Source organism: Rhipicephalus microplus, chromosome 3 (genome assembly GCF_043290135.1).
Source record: "Rhipicephalus microplus isolate Deutch F79 chromosome 3, USDA_Rmic, whole genome shotgun sequence".
Classification (NCBI taxonomy): domain Eukaryota; kingdom Metazoa; phylum Arthropoda; class Arachnida; order Ixodida; family Ixodidae; genus Rhipicephalus; species Rhipicephalus microplus.
In genome coordinates, this window is record NC_134702.1 from 278126605 (window position 1) to 278142970 (window position 16366).

Below are 16366 nucleotides of genomic sequence, written 5' to 3' on the forward strand. Positions count from 1 at the left end.
TTCCCGGAACCACAACGGAGGCCTGGACGCCATCCGTCGGTGCTGGGATCGATGCTGGCCGCGACGGACGCCTTGCGGGTCCCATCAGCGAAGAAGCGTGACGGCGAGGAGGCCTTGACGCCGTCCCCGAACGGTGGTGTCAGTAAACAGCTGCCGAGGAGGGCTTGACGCCGTCCTCAAGCGACGCTTACCGCGGCTGCACGTCGGCGGGCGTTCTGGATGACGAAACCGAGACGTAAGCCGTTTTCTTCGTCGACTGCGCCATTGTAAGGACGAGAAATAAGACACAACGCCTTTGCTGCAGGCCGGCTGTTCTTATTCTGCTTCGTCTTCCTCCTCTTCCTTCCTAGCATGCGAGTCTGTGCCAGAGAGAGTTCCAGTTTCGGTTTTCGTCATTACAATATATATATATATATGCCCACTAGACTGGGTATACTAGTGTATAGCTGAAGATACATCTCCTGATTTTACACTAACCCATCGCCTTCTGCGTGTCACATGGACTAAGCTCCCCATTACCTTCAGTAGTGACCACTAAAATAATCCGCCCGCAAACCTTCCCTACAAAATATTGTACAGTTTTTGAGATATGAAGCTCAAACCAGGAAAACATGTTTTCCCTATCACACACCCTTCCGCTATTTTTGGACTTGTTGGCGAAAGTCGCGCCGCTCTTTTGGGCCTGGTTTGAGATGATTATTCGCTTGACTTGTCGGCAGCACCTGGGCAACATGGCATATATATATTGTAATGTAGAGAAAAGAGACAACACCGGATCCTGGGCCAGCTGTTCTTATTCTGCTTCTTCTTCCTCGCTCACCTAGCATGCGCGTCTGTGCCAGAGTGCCAGTTTCGGTCTTCGTCATCACACTCGGCCATGACTGCAAGCATTGTCGATGGGCCACACGGCAATGTTCATGTGGGTAAGACTAGCTGCAGCAGTTGACATTGCTTCAGATGGGCGGGATTGGCTGCATCATCGTGGTCGGCCCCGACCACGCTGGAAGTTTGTCGAAATTGGCTCCGGCGGCCGACACTGGCTATGCCGCCTAGGTCGTTCCTCATGTCGAAGTGGGGACTGGGTCCTGGTTGGTCCTTTTGTTGATGATGACTCCGCGGGATGACATTGACTGTCACGTGCCAGTCTACAGCCTCGGCCACACTGCGACTTTTCAGAGAAAGCAGTTCGACTTCGATTTTCCTTTGGTACGTGGCATTCTCGTGGTAGAAGTTTCCTACGGTGGTGTTCTTCGTCATCGCACTCGGCCATGACTGCAAGCATTGTCGATGGGCCACACGGCAATGTTCATGTGGGTAAGATTAGCTGCAGCAGTTGACATTGCTTCAGATGGGCGGGATCGGCTGCATCATCGTGGTCGGCCCCGACCACGCTGGAAGTTTGTCGAAATTGGCTCCGGCGGCCGACACTGGCTATGCCGCCTAGGTCGTTCGTCATGTCGTGGTGGGGACTGGGTCCTGGTTGGTCCCTTTGTTGATGATGACTCCACGGGACGACATTGACTGTCACGTGGCAGTCTACTGCCTCGGCCACACTGCGACTTTTCATAGAAAGCAGTTCGACTTCGATTTTCCTTTGGTACGTGGCATTCTCGTGGTAGAAGTTTCCTACGGTGGTGTGGTTTTCTTGGAGATGGTTCTTGCGGGCGGCCCCGACTGGATCGACATGGTCGCAGATTGATCACAGAACGCTTTCTTTTGTCTCACCACATTACAGAAAACAGGGCAGGAAATGGTGGATCCAGCAATGAAATAAGTAGCATCAGATGCAGCCGTCTGCGCAATTTTCGGCGGATCGAGGGATGTTTTTCGGTGCGATTAGACACCTGCACTAACTTGGGGTGAAGTTCTCGTGCTGACATGTGGCGTGGCTCTTGCGCCGTGATTTTGCAGTTCGTGAGTTGCGCAGCCTTGTCGCTAAGGGGCTCCCGGACGCTGTAAAGTCAACGATTCTTAAAGCCACGCTGCATGCTGGCGGGAGATCCTCGACGGAAGCCGTTCCGAAAATCGGAGACTACCGATTCAGGCAGTGCATGTGTCGCACGCATATCCTCTTCCGCCTGGTCAGATGGGATGTTATTAAACTCAGCGGAGAGACCTGTCTCATTAGGTAATAGAATGTCCAGTAGGATGGGGGCCGGTGCCCCTAAGTCGACAGGACGACCTGCTTTGGGGCCTCTTGCGGAGCGTTGCGCAAAGCTTGCCATCAGAGACCCGACGAACACAGCTGCACCGTCAGGCCGGTGCTCCTCAGGAGCTCTAAATACGACAGCAGAAATGCCTGTGCAAGGCAGAGTTACACGATCGTGAGTTACACGATCAAGGCAAAGTTACACGATCCCTACATCTTGGTCACCGAGAGATGACAGGATGGCAGGGGCTCGAATTGCATTCTCTAGGTCGGGCTTTTCCCGAGTGCCGTACTGAGAGAAGGTCTAGTTGCATGGGCATGTGGCACAGGGAATCGGACTGAAAGCAGCTATGAGCTTAAAGCTCCACTCCGCCCATGACTGCTGCTTCCAGCCTTCATACCGGTGCCACGCCGCCGCACCTTCCTGAAGACGGTCTATGGCCACATATCATTTCTAATTCTCTGTCCAGGCCGCGCGCATTGCTAGCGCGTTGACGGTTGCCACGCAGCTGTCGGCGTCGTTCTGGACCCCATGCAATTCCGGTAGTTCGCAAACGGCTAGTGATTGTGGGGTGGCAGGTGGCAACGCAGAGATCACCGACGCGAAGCAGTCGAGCTGGTGTGAGAGCTCGATGAGAGAAGACCGAAGCTCCCTGCGCTGCTCTGGTGTGCTTGCCTCAAGGTCGTGTGAGGCAGCTACATCCCACACTGCGTTAATGTCACACAATGCTGGCAACTTTGTAGGAGCTCACTCGCAGATGGATGCTGTAAGTTCGATAGTCTCGACGCGGAGTAACGCGATGGTACGCCGCAGGTCCGTGGCGCCGTCAGGTGTGAAGCCCGAAAAGTCAGTGATCGCGGTCTTCAAGTAAGTAGCGGTTGCACCACTTACGTCAGCGAGATTGACGAGCATGGAAGCCTGGACGGCGTTCAGTGGCGGCTCGTATGTTGGAAGAGTACTGCAATAGGAATGAAGGCCATGGGAATCATGAGTGGCATTCTCAAAGAACAGAAGCTGGTGTGGATCCCTGCCGTGAAGCGGTTGCAGGGTGTCCATCAGGTCATGCCATAGAACCACACGGAAGACCTGGACGCCGTCCACAGGTGGTCTGAAAGGTAGCTGTAGCGGCGAGTGGGACCCCATCGCTAAGGAAGAGTGAACGGCGTTCCTTGATGGAAAAGCCCGCGCTGCCGACGAACCACGAAGACACGTAACGGTGGCTTTCTGCAGAGGGTTCACTTGTCCGACTGTGCCATTGTAATGAAGAGAGAAGAGACAACACCCGATCCTTGGCCAGCTGTTCTTGTTCTGCTTCTTCTTCCTCGCTCACCTAGCATGCGCGTCTGTGCCAGAGTGCCAGTTTCGGTCTTCGTCACCACTATACATACATACAGATATATATATATATATATATATATATATATATATATATATATATATATTATAATGGGGCGTTTTAGAGTGGCACTCTTTTATAAAACAGGAGAGCGGTCATGACACGTCAAGTGGTTTGGGCGGAACCAGTCTGAGTACCCAGCCAACCAAACGTCGTCTTCTTCACCGACAGAGTCATACCCCCTGCCTTTCTGAGTAGCACTCATCTTCTTCACTACATTTTCCTCCCCTCCGTAAAAGAGCCATTTTGGCGACTCATGGGCAGGAGACAATAGAGGGATCATAACACGGTTTTAGGCGGTCTATGTGGACGGTCTCACGTCCACGGCGTCGTTGATCATGGGGCTGCTCTAGTGGCTCGACGATGTAATTGACGGGTGAAGTTTGCTAAACCACACGGTAAGGGCCGTCATACCTGTACGTCAGTTTCGTTGAGAGACGAGGGCTGGTTGAAGGGATGCGAAGCCATATAAGGTCATCTGATGCATAAGAAGCCGGAGGCGTTCGGCTATCGCGGTGTTTGTGGCGTTGCTGTTCAGCACTTGTGAAGGAGCGGGCAAGCTGACGACACTCTTCCGCGTATTTAGCAGCTTGTGACATCGTCTGAATTCAGGAACAGCGCAACCTACAAGTAGTTACTTCGTAACTACGGAAGCAAAAAAACAAGGACAGAAAAGAGCGCTGCGCTCTTTTCTGTCCTTGTTTTTTCGCTTCCGTAGTTACGAAGTAACTACTTGTAGGTTGCGCTGTTCCTGAATTCAGTCATGTCCTACCAACTTGCCCAAGCTTCCACGCTTCGTGACATCGTCGTCGACTCAGCAACATCCGGGTGGTAAGGAAGGATGGTGTCTAGCGTGCAAGAGGGCTCGTGACCATAAAGGAGAAAGTATGGAAAGAAACCAGTGGTTGTCTGGACAGCAGTATTATGCGCGTATGTTACAAAAGGGAGAATACTGTCCCAGTTGCTGTGATCGGTTGCGACGTACATTGACAACATATCGCCTAATGTACGGTTGAATCGTTCTGTAATGCCTTAGTTGGAGGATGATACGCGGTGGTGCTGCGATGAATGACTTGGCATTCCTTGAGAAGCGATTCGACGGCGTCGGACAAAAACACACGCCCTCGGTCACTCAGGAGTTCGCGTGATGCACCGTGACGTAAAATGATCTGATGCAATATGAAACGACCGACGTCACTGGCTGACGCAGAAGAGAGTGGCAAAGTTTCTGCGTAGCGCGTAAGGTGATCGATCGCGACAATTACCCAGCGATTTTCAGCCGGTGTAATCGGAAGAGGTCCATACAGATCAATACCAACACGGTCAAATGGTCGGGCAGGACAAGGTAAGGGTTGTAGTGGAGCTGGAGAACTTGGAAAGGGATTCTTCCGGCATTGGCAAGCGAGACAAGAACGTACGTGGCGACGAACGAAGCGATACATTCCACGCCAGTAGTAGCGGTGGGACAGGTGGGTGTAGGTTTTTAAAATTCCAGCATGAGCGCATTGTGGGTCGGCCTGAAAGGAGGCGCATATGTCTGAGCGGAGACGACTGGGAATGACTAGGAGCCATTGCCGTCCTTCAGAGAGATAATTCCGTCTGTATAGCAAACCATCTCTGATAACGAAGGGCTGTATTTCACGGCGCATACCTCTAGGGATATTTTGCGAGGGAGCTCGTCTCAACAAGTTGATAAGTGAAGTGGTCCAAGGATCTTTTCAATGCTCCTGTAGCATGTCGCTGACACTAAGTGCAGATACGTCGGGGGCAGGCGAAGACGGCGACTTGTCACTACATCGTAGAAGTGATCGCGACAAAGCGCCTGCGTCGGAATGTTTTCGGCCAGATCGGTAAACGACGTGAATGTCGTGCTCTTGTAGCCGAAGCGCCCAACGGGCGAGCCAGCTGGTGGGATCTTTTAACGAGGAGAGCCAACATAATGCGTGATGATCTGTAACCACGCTGAATGGACGCCCGTAAAGATAGGGTAGAAACTTGCCTATGGCCCATATGATGGCTAGACACTCTTTTTCGGCGACTGAATAGTTGGCTTCTGCTTTTGTGAGTGCACAGCTGGCGTAAGAGACGACGCCCTATCGGAAAAAATGCTATGGTGGATACTGGAAAACATGGTGGGCGTAGTGGAAATAATAGTGGGCATGGTGGAAATTATGATGGCTATGGTGGGACGTAGTGGAAAATATGGTGGTTATGCCGGGACATACAGGGTGGTATGGTGTACAGATGATGGGTAAAGTGGAAATGATGGTGGAAAGCAGAGGCTAGATAGTGGGCAATAATGGGACACTTTGCCCACCATTGCGATAATGCTGGGAAGCCCTAAGCATATGGTGGGTGGTGCTTATTATGGTAGGCTACATGGTGTACCAAGCTGAGAAACTCTTCCCACCATTGCGATAATGCTGGGAAGCACTAAGCAGATGATGGGTGCTGCTTGTTATGGTGGGCCACATGGTGTACCAAGCTGAGAAGCTCTGCCCACCATCGCGATAATGCTGGAAGCAGTAAGCAGATGATGGGTGGGCTTATAATGGCGGGCAATTTATATAGTGTACCAAGCTGGGATCTGTACACTACATGTTCTACCACCATGATTTCCACCAAAGGTTAGGCCTACCGACCGAGCCCGTACAATTGTGTTATCCGTGCTTCCGGGTTTCAGAATACACAATTTCGACGATTAAGTATGACACTACAGCGCAGCCATGGCATTATTTACCTAAATGAAGCATTTTTCATTGTGTATTTTGTCCGCTCAAGAAGCAACGAACATCGATGCGACGCGATTAAAGCACTCCCAGAGAACGTAATTAAGTGTCTTCTCACCGACAGCCGACGGTGGCACTCGCCGGCACTTCTCTAGCTTTTGTACGAGAACTCAGACGTGGCAATTCGTATGCTTGGTGAACCAATAAGATAGCGTAATATTTCCGGTACACTGCATTCGTTTTGGCCAAGCCGTTATGTAGTTGTTGCTTTAGCGAAAGAGCTACAGCATTGCGCTGGCGCGACCGCCCTCTACATTGCGCGAAAAGCATCCCAATACCCAATCAAATAAATTAGGCGGGCGTATCTATGGAATGAGCCTAGAAGCGTCATAAAGCGTGAGCAGATGTCACCCTTTAGAACGAGCGCGAAACGGCTATTAAACTTGGCAGACCCCGCCGGTAAACTGTTGCTGCTCCCCAGTCCACTTGGTTTTTTTTCTTGAAGTTGTGAATTGTAAAAAAAATAGCACTAGTGCTATTAACATAGTGGCAATTGTTACAGGCTGCAGCTGCTTGTGTTTAATAAATGTGCAATTTTTAGTAGCAGCTGTAGATCTTGTCTATGTTGTGTACACGACCAACATAACTTAAGTTGAACCGTAAGTTTGCATGCCAACTAAGTATTTAACACACAATCAACGTCATGTTGATGTAACCTCCCAGCTGGCTAACAATGTTAGAGGAATTGTGCAACCTGAAAAAATTTTAATGTGAGCACTTCGGATCAAATATTGGTCTAAGTGTATTTTATCATTCATGTTTCTGTGTGAACACCTGTAAAGAAAAACAGGTAATAAAAAAAATGTTGATGTGGCGCAGTGGTTAGCGTCTTCGAATGGGAATCCGCAGGTTGCACGTTCAATCCTCCGTGGCGCCTTGTTTTTTTTTTACGGGACGGGTGTTTTTTATACCGGTTTTATAGAATTCTTTTTTGTTTTTTGTGGCAGCTCGTCACGGTGATTCTGACGTCATTTCGCGCTCAAGTGTTGCCGGCACTTAAGCACCCACCATACCCACCATGCGCCATGGTGGGCGTTTCCCACCATTCACCCACTACATTAATCCACTATAATGGTGGGTGGTGGTTTCCACCATGCCCACCATTCGTTTTTTTCCGATAGGGCGTACTCATCAAATCCAGGTTTACGCTGGGCGAGCACCACACCGAGGCCAACTCCGCTAGCATCCGTGTGTATTTTCGTCGGGGCAAGAGGATCAAAATGTCGCAGTATTGGAGGTGACGTAAGAAGTTGGCGGATCGCGTTGCCGAAAGAAGCCGAGACAGACAGGAGGTGCAGTAGTTGGAGCTGAGGCGGCCACCTGCTGATCATCGTCCGTGGACATTGCAGCAACTAGAGGCAACGTACGGTTTCGCAATTCCAGGATTAGGCGTTACCCAGCACCTCCACCAATTGTAATGGGGCGTTTTAGAGTGGCACTCTTTTATAAAACAGGAGAGCGGTCAGACACGTCAAGTGGTAATGGCGGAATCAGTCTGAGTACCCAGCCAACCAAACATCGTCTTCTTCACCGACAGAGTCATACCCCCTGCCTTTCTGAGTAGCACTCATCTTCTTCACTACAATATATATATATATATATATATATATATATATATATATATATATATATATATATATATATATATATATAGCGTCATCATCATCGTCATTTTTCTCGCCACCGCGCTGCGCCTCTCGTGCAGCTGATGCGACAGCTCGAGGCGCCTGCTGCAGAGAACGAGCTTCTGGCCTGGCGGTTTGGACGTGGCAGCCGCCGCCGCTCCACTTCAGCAAATCAACCTGGATAATAAAGTGGCGAGAGAACGACACGACCACGTTGGCCGCCGTCCCGTCTTCATCTCTCGCTATATTGGTGACCACGGACACACGAACAAGCGACCGGCGCTGCACTGCTGCCACCGAGCTACGCGGCCATGCTCCAGTCAGCACAACCCTGGCAGCCTCAATTCGACCCGCCACTACCACCGTTCCGGACCTCCCGCCTAGAGTCGTGGTTCGAGGAGTTTGCGGCGGCCTTGTATCACAATGGCATCTGGATTCAAGAGCTCATGTACGAGGTATTGGAATACCATCTTGCACATGACCTCAAACACCACCTCACATACTTCTCCTGGAGCCCTCGCCCATACGATCACTTGCGAGACGCTGTTCTCAAGGTTTACGGCCTTAAACATGCTCCTCCTCCCAAAAATGACACAACTGCACCTGGTTCATCACCTTCCAGGACGCCTCTCACCCCACAGCCAGTCCAGACCATTCCCCTGCCGGCAACTGGCCACATAGATTCGACACCAGCCGCTGCCCCGTACACCGTCGCATTCGCTGCAGAGACTTGGTCGGCTAAACTGTCTGTTCCGGGTAATTCGACGACTTCAGCTGGGCCAGCTGACCTTCCTGCAGACTCCCCGCCTGTCCCGGCACCTGTGGAGGCCCGCGACACCACTCACACTATGGACCCAGAGCCCGCTGTGACACTGCACGCCATCAGTTTCCCCTGCACACCGGTGCCTGCTGCTCAAACCTCGTGGACTGGTGAAGCGTGGAAGCTTGGGCAAGTTGGTAGGACATAATTGAATTCAGGAAAGGCACAACCTACAAGTAGTTACTTCGTAACTACGGAAGCGAAAAAACAAGGACAGAAAAGAGCGCTCTTTTCTGTCCTTGTTTTTTCGCTTCCGTAGTTACGAAGTAACTACTTGTAGGTTGTGCTGTTCCTGAATTCAATTATACTCGTGGACTGCCAGCACCTACTAACATCATCCTCAATGTATCCTACAGAAATTCAAGCCCCTGAGTATGCGCGGCTGAACTTGCATGATGCTGTGACGATGTCAGGAAATCCCGAGGGCCGCACGCCTGGCTCACCACAGGTGAAGCACACCGTGCATGCCCCAACAGATGCACAGTTAAACCATCCGCCTACCACTACGTACGCGTGCTTGAGCATTTCAACGCCGTCGACGGCCCATGACAACTGTGACGCCACATACCCGCCTCTCGATCTCGCATCACCAAACGTCGGTTCTAGCTCGAACAACGCTACGACTCATCGGCGTACGCCTACGCGTTACACCTCGTCAAAGGTCGGAAAAAGCAATCTATCAGTGCCCTCTGAGCCGGCTCTTTATCACTGTAAACCATGTCGCACGACATCGGTTCAAAGCACACCGTTTCCAACTTATCTGCACCCTACTCGGCCGACCAGGCGGCCGCCCCAGCCGGTAATGTGCCACCGGAAGCGACGGTACCAGCACTGTAAACACACTACCAGGGTTGACCGCACTCCCTGTCGACGTTCCCACTAGCTCCAACAAGGAAGTAACACTAGGCTCTCTGGGCTGGCCGTACTACGCTCATGCTACAGTCCATCTTTTAAGCATCAGTGTCCGAGTGCGCGCGACAATCGACCGCACCGAAACGGCCCGTGTGTGTTCTCGCCCCTTGACCATTTTTCACCTTGTCGTTGGTACTCGCTATCGACAAAAGTGTCCCTTCATCACGACCCTCGCCCGCTCCTTCCAACAGCGTGCCTGCGTAGCCACCCTCGTCCGCTGCGCCATTCCCAGTGTCGCCCGCCAGAGACCCACTGGTTGCCGATTGTCCCTTCCAGTTGACTACCTGGACTGCTCACGGACCCCGTTTCGTTTTGCAAACCTAACTCGCTTGTATATACGCTCTCATTATTTTCATTCCGGCTTCATTTCTGCGGGGGGGGGAGTAATCTGTAGCGTCATCATCATCGCCATTCATCATCATTGTCATTTTTCTAGCCACCACGCTGCGCCTCTCATGCAGCTGATGCGACAGCTCGAGGCGCGTGCTGAACGAGCTTCTGGCCTGGCGGTTTGGACGTGGCAGCCGCCGCCGCTCCGCTTCAGCAAATCAACCTGGATAATAAATTGGCGAGAGAACGACACGACCAAGTTGGCCACCGTCCCGTCTTCCTCTCTCGCTATATATATATATATATATATATATATATATATATATATATATATATATATATATATATATATATATAAGGGAAAGAAGTGTATACCTAAGGGCTCGTTTTTCCGTGTTTTAACACAATATTAATGAGATATAACAGACAGTAATGCCAAGGAATGTACGGGGGAAGTTATTAGAACCAATGGAATGTAAATAAAAAGAAAGAAGAAAGAAAAGTGGATGAAAAAATTACCAACTGTGAGCAGGAATCGAACCCACGACCTTCGAATTACGCGTTCGATGCTCTAACCACTGAGCTATCACAGCGGCCCTCCCTCCATCCACTTTTTTGGGTTTATCTGTGAATTTAGAAGTAGGAGCGACAGTCAGCGCCATCTATAAGCCAAACAACGAGTGTGAAAACACTCTTATGCGCATGTTTGGCGTCACGTAGCACGTGAACTTATTATGAGCGGGCAGCTGATTAATTGTCCCTCTTATACAACCTAAACACACCAAGTCTGCCAGTACGAGACCCTCGTTCAATGAAATAAGGGAAAGAAGTGTATACCTAAGGGCTCGTTTTTCCGTGTTTTAACACAATATTGTCGCGGGTTATAAATGACAGGGGGGTTTATTTAAAAACACGGACAGTAGGACTTGTAGAGACGCTCTCAGAGAAGGCGGCTAAGATTGTCCTCTTCTTCACTCTGCTGCGCTGCGCCTCTCGAGCGAATCCGCGTTCTTCGTTGTCGTCGCTATCTCGCCGCTAAATGCAGCTATGCACGCAGCATTACCCTCCCGCCAGAGTGAGCGTCGTCCCGACGCTCAACAGGTAGAGATGCGGCCATCGAGTGTTTATATCACTCAGAGTGGTAAAGTTTCATGCGGACCAGGTGCACTGTCTCAGGCAGACGCTGGCGACGTTTTGAACAGGAGGAGGCGTCGGGCACGACTTCGTACGTCACGTCGCTAAGACGACGCAGAACCTTGTAAGGTCCGAAGTATCGGCGTAGAAGTTTCTCTGAGAGGCCTCGTCGTCGTACAGGAAACCAAACCCAGACTCTATCTCCTGGTTGATAAATGACGAATCGATGGCGAAGGTTGTACCGTTGGGCGTCAAGTTGCTGCTGATTCATTATTCTGACGCGGGCAAGCTGCCTTGCTTCTTCGGCGCGCTCAGTGAAGTCTGCGGCGTCTGTCTCTGAATCATTGTAATCGTAAGGCAGCATGGCGTCAAGCATTGTTGTAACTTCTCTGCCATGAATTAGTGCGAACGGCGTCATTTTTGTTGTTTCCTGGCGCGCCGTATTATACGCGAATGTGATGTACGGCAATATTCGGTCCCAATTCTTGTGTTCTACGTCGACGTACATGCAAAGCATGTCAGCGATTGTCTTGTTAAGTCTTTCTGTAAGCCCATTAGTTTGTGGGTGGTAAGCTGTCGTCTTCCTATGCGCTGTGCCACTGAGCGTAAGCACAGTGCGCAAAAGCTCGGCTGTAAACGCGGTACCTTTTTCTGTTATGACGACAGCTGGAGCACCATGTCTCAGAACAATGTTCTCAATGAAGAACTGAGCCGCTTCAGCTGCAGTGCCACTCGCGATTGCCTTGGTCTCCGCGTATCGGGTGAGGTAGTCCGTCGCCACTATAACCCATTTGTTGCCGCTGTCCGATGTTGGGAATGGGCCGAGCAGATCCATTCCGATTTGAGAAAACGGGGTTTCTGGCACGGGCACAGGATGTAATAGCCCAGCGGGTTTGACAGGTGGTACCTTGCGCCGCTGACAGTCAATGCATGTTCGGACGTACTGTTTAACCTCTGCTGCGATTCTTGGCCAGTAATATTTTTCTTTGATGCGTGTCAGTGTTCTTGTGAAACCGAGGTGGCTTCGTCATGGCAGGCTTGTAAAATTTCGCTGCGGAGAGCTCCAGGAACTACCAGCAGATAGCTTCTACCTGTTGATGAAAAGTTCTTTTTGTACAGAATTCCGTCCCGTAAACAGAATGACGATAAGTTCTTCGAAAACACTCTTGGTGCATTGGCGGCTCGTCCATTCAAGAATTCTATAAGCGAGTTGAGCTCCCGATCATCTTGTTGTTGCCGAGAAATAATAGCTGCATCAACAACTCCTAAAAAAGCTGGGAAATCATCATCCTCTATAGCCGGTGATTCAATCGGTGACCTTGACAAACAGTCGGCGTCTAAGTGTTGCCTTCCGGACTTGTACACTACGGCCATGTCGTACTCTTGGAGCCGTAAGCTCCACCGTGCTAAACGTCCAGATGGGTCTTTCATGTTGGTCAACCAACAAAGAGAGTGATGGTCGCTTACGACTGGGAAAGCGCGGCCATATAAGTACGGGCGGAACTTCGCAACTGCCCAAACGACGGCCAGACACTCCTTCTCCGTTGTTGAGTAGTTGGACTCGGCACGTGTCAACGTTCTGCTAGCGTAGGCAACCACTCTCTCCACACCATCTTGGCACTGGACAAGAACAGCACCTAGGCCCACATTGCTGGCGTCTGTATGGATGGCTGTTGGTGCATTCTCGTCGAAGTGAGCGAGGACAGGTGGAGTTTGTAGACGCTGTCGCCGCTCGTTGAATGAAGCTTCTTGCTCTTCACCCCATACAAATGCGATGTCTTCCCTTGTAAGGCGGGTGAGTGGAGAGGCGATGTGTGCAAAGCCTGCTATAAATCGCCGGTAGTAGGCGCAGAGACCCAGAAAACGCCTGACCGCTTTCTTATCAACAGGCCTTGCGAACTTTGCGACGGCTGCTGTTTTATCTGGGTCGGGCTTCACACCTTCGCGACTGATCACGTGTCCCAGGAACTGGAGTTCTTCGAAGCCGAAGTGGCATTTTTCCGGTTTGAGTGTGAGTCCAGCGGACCGTATGGCTTGCAGGACTGACAGTAGCCGCTTTAGATGCTCTTCAAACGTGGCCGAAAAAACGACCACGTCGTCGAGGTACACAAGGCATGTTTTCCATTTCAGGCCGGACAAAATGGTATCCATTAGTCTCTGAAACGTGGCTGGGGCTGAGCATAGACCGAAAGGGAGGACTTTGAATTCATAAAGCCCGTCTGGCGTCACGAAGGCGGTCTTTTCTCGGTCGCGCTCATCTACTTCTATTTGCCAGTATCCACTTTTAAGGTCCATTGACGAGAAGTAGCGTGCATGCCGTAGCCTGTCCAAAGAGTCATCGATCCGTGGTAATGGATAAACGTCTTTTTTTGTAACATGGTTCAGCTTACGATAATCGATGCAGAAACGCAAGCTGCCGTCTTTCTTTTTCACGAGTACCACTGGAGATGCCCAAGGACTTTTTGATGGTTGGATAACGTCATCCTCTAGCATCTTCTTGACTTGCTGCTGGATTACCTCACGTTCTTTCTGAGCGACGCGATAAGGGTTCTGTCGGATTGGTCTTGCTGTGTCTTCTGTAATTATACGATGCTTAGTCAGAGGCGTTCGACCCACTCGTGATGTCGATGAGAAACAGTCCTTGAACTGGTCGAGCAGCTCCATAAGACGGCATCTTTCAGTCGGTGTTAGACTCGGACCGATATCAACTGGTGGTGTATGTGGAGGTGATTGAACTGTGGCTTCCCCTCGCATTAGAAGACAGTCGTGAGAGTAGTCCAGCTCTTTGAGGTACGCCACAGCCGTGCCTTTACCGATGTGCCGGCGCTCATTCGTGAAGTTGGTCAGAAGCACGTCTGCGCGCCCATCCACTAAGCTGACAATACCGCGAGCGATGGCGATGCCTTGGTGAAAAAGAAGGTCAGTGATGCGTTCGACTATGGCGTCTTCATTACAGTGCACGGCACAACACACGGAAACAAGACTACATGACAGTGGTGGTACGCAGACGTCGTCGTCGACCACACGTAACACCCTGGGTTCTTGGTCTGGATCAGTGGTCACAGACTTGTCAGCGGCAAATGTGATCACACCGTCGCGTATGTTGACCACAGCACCGTACTCTCTTAAGAAGTCCATTCCCAGAATCATAGGTTTGCAGCACTCCGGTAGGATCAGAAATGTGGCTACAAAAGCCACATTCTCAATAGTGAGTCTTGCTGTACATTTTCCCGTGGGAGTCATTATCTGGCCTCCAGCACTTCGGATATAAGGGCCCGTCCATTCCATCCTGACTTTCTTGAGTTCGTCTGCCAATCGTTCACTCATTATGGAGAAGTCTGCACCCGTATCGACTAAGGCCGTCACTTCAACGCCGTCAATCGTCACAGCAAGGTCGGCAGTCACAGTTTTTTCGGCGAAGTCTTCATCGTCGTCTCTCACGTGTTTCGGCAGCAGTGGGGGTTTTTCGGCAATTCGACGGCTTGCAACCTTCCCCCCAGATGTCGCTGCTTTCAGTTTCCCCGCCGTGGGCTGGGAGACCGACCTCTGACAGCGTCAGCAAAACTACGGCGGCTTGGTGAACCAAAGCGAGCCGGTGATGGTGACCGCGTCCGGAAGGTAGAAGAGCCTTCCCGCCTGCCAGCCTGGCCGTCGTCGATGGGGGCACGGCTTTCGTCGAACTGTCGGCGCGTAGCTGTAGGTGCACTACCGCGGTATTCAGCTCGGCGATGTGGGCAAAAACGGCAAATGTGCCCTGACTCTCCAGAATTGTAGCAGAGTGGTCGACGATCCGCAGTGCGCCATATGTCGGTCTTCCGCATATAGGGTCGCCTGACAGAATCCTGCTGAGCCCAGGCTGCCACAGGATACGGTTCGAGGTACTGCGGCGCTGGCATGGGCGTGGGTCGACGAATAGCGTCTGCATAGCTGTATCCGTTCGGCTGGTACGATACTTCTGGAGCCAATGGACGACGCACAGCATCTGCATAGGTATACGAGTTTGGACGGTGCGGTGGAGCAGAATATTGCTGAGGAGAGGCAAACGCTTGTCGAAGTTCATGGCGAACTATTTCAGCGACGGAGGCTACCGTGGACTCCTACTGCGGGGGCGCCTGTGACTGCAATGTGTATTTCGCGTTCTCCTTCGCGATCTCCTCACGCACGATCTGTCTAATCAGGTGGCGTAGAGCAAACTCGTCGTTTGCGGTAAGTGCGGCGGCGCCTGCAGCTGCGCCGGTGGCCGGGCGATCAGACTGTCGGTACCGTTGCTGTAGCGCACGCTCTATTGCGGTGGCCTCCCTGGTGAACTCGTCCACTGTTGTCGGTGAATTGCGCACAAGACCAACAAATAGCTGCTCTTTGACGCCCCTCATGAGATGGGTTAGCTTTCGAGCCTCGGGCATGTTGGGGTCCGCGCGGTGGCACAGGCGCACCATATCCTCAGCAAACATGGCGACGCTTTCATGCAGCTGTTGGGTGCGTCCTTCAAGAAGGCGTTGTGCGTTTTCGCGTCGGTCCGCGTTACCGAAGGTGTCAAGAAAACGACGACAAAACTCCTCCCATGTCGTCAATGTTGCCTCCCGGTTTATAAACCATGTCTTCGCGCCGTCTTCAAGGGCGAAGTATACGTGGAAGAGCTTTCCATCGAGACTCCAGTAGTTCGATTTAGCTACCCGTTCGAACTGCTCAAGCCAGTCTTGTGCATCTTCGTTCGGCCGGCCATGAAATGGTTCAGGAATGCGCATATTCTGGACCGTCACCTGTGCAGGACTCCTTGCCATTTCTTGAGTAGGGGTGGTTGTCGGAAGTGTTGCTCCCTTTAAAAGGCCAAATTCTGGTTCAAGACCTTGAAGGCGACGGCTTGAGCGGTGCACAGGCGTCTCCACGCGTGGCTGTCTCGTAGGGCTGGACTCGGGGCTTCTCACAGGGGTGCTGATCATGGGGTGGTAGTACCCAGCACCTCCACCAGTGTCGCGGGTTATAAATGACAGGGGGGTTTATTTAAAAACACGGACAGTAGGACTTGTAGAGACGCTCTCAGAGAAGGCCGCTAAGATTGTCCTCTTCTTCACTCTGCTGCGCTGCGCCTCTCGAGCGAATCCGCGTTCTTCGTTGTCGTCGCTATCTCGCCGCTAAATGCAGCTTTGCACGCAGCAATATTAATGAGATATAACAGACAGTAATGCCAAGGAATGTACGGGGGAAGTTAT

General features: G+C 51.4%; 1 protein-coding gene across 1 annotated transcript in view; it reads right to left on the minus strand.

The window, feature by feature from the left end:
• Window positions 1-16366, minus strand: part of LOC142804282 (putative ATP-dependent DNA helicase HFM1) — a 218569-nt gene that overhangs the window by 76678 nt on the left and 125525 nt on the right. The gene's annotated exons all lie outside the window — the stretch shown is intronic.